At 35.6% G+C, this 5,118-nt stretch overlaps 1 long non-coding RNA gene across 1 annotated transcript; it reads right to left on the reverse strand.

Annotated features, from left to right (window-relative positions):
- Positions 1-3,878: 3,878 nt before the first annotated feature.
- On the reverse strand, positions 3,879-5,064 carry LOC140322052 (uncharacterized). The gene is made up of 3 exons (XR_011919114.1): positions 4,997-5,064; positions 4,450-4,482; positions 3,879-3,909 (listed from the first exon to the last, which is right to left on the reverse strand). It is a non-coding gene; the product is annotated as an uncharacterized lncRNA (long non-coding RNA).
- Between the last annotated feature and the right edge of the window lie 54 nt (positions 5,065-5,118).

Consider the following 5,118-nt stretch of genomic DNA (forward strand, 5'->3'; position numbering starts at 1 on the left):
CATGCTGTTATTAAGTCTATGATCTACCAGAAACACCAGATCCTTTTCCATTTCTGACTCCCCCAAATGTATACCTAGACAGTATGAAGCATGCATGTTTATGTTTTATTATTTTTAAATGTCATTTGCCACTTGGCTGCCCAATCAAACAGTACATCTAGATCTGCTTGTAGATTTTAGACATCCTGTATGGACCTAATTCCATTACATAGTTTGGTGTCATCTGCAAACACAGAAATGGTACATCCTGGACCCAATGCATTACAGGTTTGCTTGATCACCCAGGTTCACTGATGAAAGTGTGTATTCTACAGTCTTGAAAAGTGTTAATAAATCAGGCCCACTATCAATTTGCTTTGTTGAAAACCAAAGTAGCTATGTAAGCCATGCCTCTGTGGACTATGGAAATCCACTTAACTCTGCCATATTTGTCGTTCTTCATATGTATGCATTGATTTCTATCCCATTAAAATAATGCTGCTGCTTTGTCTCCAAGAGTTTTCCATACAGTGTGTGTAGAAAAAAAGCTTTAGGAGAGGTAGTTCTGATGGCATGGCTACACCAGCATAAAGGGCAGTTTTTCTTTCCATACATAAGGTCCTTCATAAAATAACTAAAAACAGTACCATCACGGATTCTTGTGGTACTTAGAATCCTATCTGGGTATTATGTAGAGCAGTATCAATGTGTTTGCAATATTCAAATATATTACAATAGTGTTTCCAACATCACCAAATTTCTGTTACCAATAACATTTAGAAAATGTGCTTACATGCTCTTCATTATCCCCCTATAAAGGTTAAAAAAAAGATAAAGCACAGAGTAAAAACACCTAAGAACAGTTAACAAAACCGTTTCTTTCTTACCAGAACTTTGTCTAAGTCTGTAATGACTCCCACCTATAAACAAGAAGCACAATCCAGTGTAAGAAAACACATGCAGTACACTTACAGACTTGCTTAGTTTTAAATCTTGGAAATTCATTTCTCATTTATATATTATTGAAATGTAAAAAGTATTATAAAATGATGATCAAGGAATATGTAATACATTTAAAAATAAAGCACTGCTAGATAACTGTACAAGTTGGTTTTCGGTGTCAGAACTGTTTTGCCCTCAAGATTATCATTTTACTTATTGGTGTGGATAGCAAAAGAATGAATTCATGAATAAAAATATTAGTATTTTTCATTTGCATGTTTACTTATCTCTATTTGTTAAAAAAAAGTATGAAGTTTCAATCAGAAATTTATCAGAAAGCTAATTTACTAAATTTTACTAGAAAATTATTATTTATCATAGTTAATATTCTTTGACTAAAACAGCTGTAATCGTTTAAACTATTCAACTACATAAAAATGTCATTCTCTTTCACAGTCAATTAATTAGTTTATCAAGGTCAACACAACTTCAACCTATTTACTAAGCTCAATAAACCAGTGGTGCCCAACATTTTTTCATCTGGCGGCCACTGATGACATTGAAATAAAACCCACAATGCAAACTAAAAGAATAGTTTTAATTTAAAATTAAATGAAATTGAAATGTTTCTAGTTTCCATAACAAACATGCACAAAATAAAACAAATGATAGATCAAGAATGACAGATCAAGAAAACTCACCATTTGATGCTCATTTTATTAATACAACATTTTATTAATGAAAGATGAAAAACTAAAGCTGTTCTGGCTGGTATTTCTCTGTGCTCACCATTCCTGTACCACAGAGCAGAAACCACCATACAATGTTTTCTGTCAGTTATAGGGAGCTACTAACCTTCTTTGTACCCCAAAATCTCTGTAATGGATACTTCCAGAGAAATGGAATTCATGTGACAGATAGCCAAGGGGTACATGTCCTTAATACTACATCTTCAGGTTCCTACATATTTTCGTTCCTGGGAAATTGGGGTTCACAGAAGGTAAGTGACCAGCGATATGTGACATGGTAGCTAAGGTATGGCAGGTAAAGTTTTTGGTATGTTGTGATGGTGTCATGCTGTAGTCATGAAATTTTAGGGTCCCCTACCACGAGAGTCCCCTACTTGCAGTTACATGTCCCTTCTTACAGAGAAATTGGGGTTCATAGAGAGTAAAATGATAGCTATGTGTGACAGGGTAACATTATATGATGGGTATAAAATTTTATTGGGGGGGGGGGGGACAAAAGGCATTTCCTACTGGCTCCCACATTCCCAGTTACCAACATCCCTCTGTTCCAGAGAAATTGAGGGTCACAAATGGTAAGTGGTCAGCTATGTGTAACAGGCACCCCACCAGTGAATCAATACATCACACTGCATCAGAGTCTGCAGATTTGACTCCAAGTGAAAGTGAGTGGTACTGAACATCTTCCCCTAGGCAGGGTTCTATGGCATGAGGAAGGGGTAACTGCACCGCAACCTCACTGTCTGAACACAGGCTTGAAATTTTGTGAACAATCATGTATATATTTGGGGTACCACAGCACAGAGCAAATTGACAGCTCCCTAATGCTCATTGTCATGGAAGTGGCCCCTGGGGGTCCCTAACAAGCAAACTCAATTTGGGGACCCTGGTCTTGAAATAGATTTGGTAATGTGAAAATATTCCTGCTTGTTATTAGGATTTTATGCTTGTGACACCGTATCTGGGAACTTGTCAGGGGGCTGAAAGTAGTAGCAGCTCTCAGGGTCCCTTGTGTACCCTGAAAATATCACATTTCTATGATAATCAGTGTAGAGATATGAAGGTGTGTGTGTGTGTGTGGGGGGGGGGGGGGTATAGGTAGTGACCGCAGCATGGACACAACTCTCATGCTGATGCTGCTAGGATTATTTTACAGTACAAGGTGGGTGGGGAGAAGTTACAGTGGATTTTCAAATCTTTAATACACGCACACTCTCTCCCTCTCTCTGCCTGGTTGATCTCATAGGGAAAATAGGAGCTGCGTGCACCCCATCCCCTGCAGGACAATGAGCAGAGAGAGCAGAGAGCGAATGAGCAGAGGTCCGGTTCTGGCAGCTCCACGGCCCGGATGTGACCCGCGGGCCATAGGTTGGGTACCCTTGAATTAAACAGTCTCTTATTAAAAAGTAAAACAATCCCCCTATTTTATTTTAATAGTAGATTGGTACTATGCAGTTATATATCATAGTTAGGCAATGTGTTTTTAAAGGGTGAGCTATATATGTCAGAAATAAAAATTTTCTTATTGATGTCATTTCATTTGTCATTGGTAGTCTTCCTGGTTTGTTTGGACTGCAAAGACATTCCTTCTCCTTCCCATACTATAAATGAACTTCTCCACACTTTCTGCCAGCTCCTCCTTGAAATAATGTAGTTAAATGAGTTTAATCCTTTCAGGCATTACTTTTTAAAAAGGTTTCTGTTACTAGTTGTAATAACTGAGTGGCGACTCTTTAGGAAAAAAATAAAAGTTTTTACTATTTTCCCTTAAACAATTCTGTAGTGTATAATCAGTGAACAAATTCTTTGCTCCTGTTTGTCTACAACTACTTCCTTAACTCAAGGCTGTCATGTTTTCTTGCACACAACATAGGTATGGTAAAGCCAAATTGTTCACAGCCTATCTGTTCAGTCATCACTAACCTTGGATATATATAAGAACAAACTTGGTGTGTTGGCTTTGTAAATTGAGTCTAATACATTTCGACAAGACATTTTTCAGGTTTTAAAAAGAACAGTGATGGAATTATGCAAAACAAGGCAACTATCTTACCATTATTTCACAGGAGACATCTCTGATATCAGTGTTCAGGGGCTTATCATTCTACAAGTAAGAAAAATAACAATGTTACTATTCTGGTATATCACACATAATATTACAATACAGTCATGTAGTGATACAAGAAGAAAAAAACATCAGCTTTATTCTTACCAGTATATCGCCCAAGAAAGGAATATCATCCTAAAAAAAAAAGATATGACTTTTAATTCATGAAGCAAGTGTTGTCATTATATAAGATTATTTATTGAATAAAAGTGATAATTAGAAGGTGTTTACCGTTAAAGTTATATTTTCTAATAAAAATAAAAACACCAATTTGTTGTTTATCATTAATGGTTTAAACATATGTTTCATGTCTTCATAAAGTTAGTTTTTGTTTTTTTATAGTTGTCCATGTATTGACTTCAACTCTATAATATGAATGGTTGAGTCTTTTACTTAATGATTTAAAAACTTGGTTACTCACTGAGCTCTTGTAATACAAAGTAAGTAGTAGAAGTACTTTTGCATACAGCTTGTTTGGCCATTTTGTTGAAAAAATCACAAAGCATTTTTTATGAAATGCAAATTTAACGGTCAAATATAAAACAATTGTTAGGAACTAGAATTTACATTTTCATCCCCTCCTTGACCAATAGCTCTCGAAGTGACCTTCCTAATTCCTATCTCTTATTGCAGTGTAAGTCTTTATGGTAGGAAAGAACACTTGAATGTACGTACCAGGATTTTCATCACTTTTGCAATAATGCTGTCCTAAAATAAAAATCAAAGACATAATAAACACATTAGCACCTGCTCTTTTATCTATTCATTTTGATTTATTATGCTACAAAATTACAATTGGAGTAAAAAAAAACTATGCATCAGCACACACAGCACTTGTAGTAACTAAAAGATATAGAAAGATTACCATTAAATACCTCTCCTAAAAATGCTACAGTCAGTTGAACAGAAAGGTACATTTTGACCAAAAAAACCCCAAAAATTTACTGAGCTATCAGCTAAGATGCAGCAGGGACCAAGTAAGTTCATTCCACCAGACCTGCGAGAAGGTGGTGTAAGGACACATGTTTAATTATTAAGGTGGGCATTTTTTGGCATGTAATCTGGGTAAACTGGGTTTTTGGGAGCTACTGAGTTTCAAAAGAGTGATGCAAAATGTCATAATTAGCAATATTATTGTACAATCACTATGGAAGTGATAATTGTGTAATTTATGTGTTAACTGTGCAAAAATACATATAGAATATAAAGTATAGTTTCTTACCACAAATCCAAATAAGACATTGGCAACCTGATCCCCAATCTGTTCTGCATCTTGAAGGGTAATAGTCTATAAAGTAAACGGTGCAAAAAATGCATAGAAAACAATTAGTTTTATATACAGGA

The sequence above is a fragment of the Pyxicephalus adspersus genome, chromosome 2 (genome assembly GCF_032062135.1).
Source record: "Pyxicephalus adspersus chromosome 2, UCB_Pads_2.0, whole genome shotgun sequence".
Taxonomy (NCBI): Eukaryota; Metazoa; Chordata; class Amphibia; order Anura; family Pyxicephalidae; genus Pyxicephalus; species Pyxicephalus adspersus.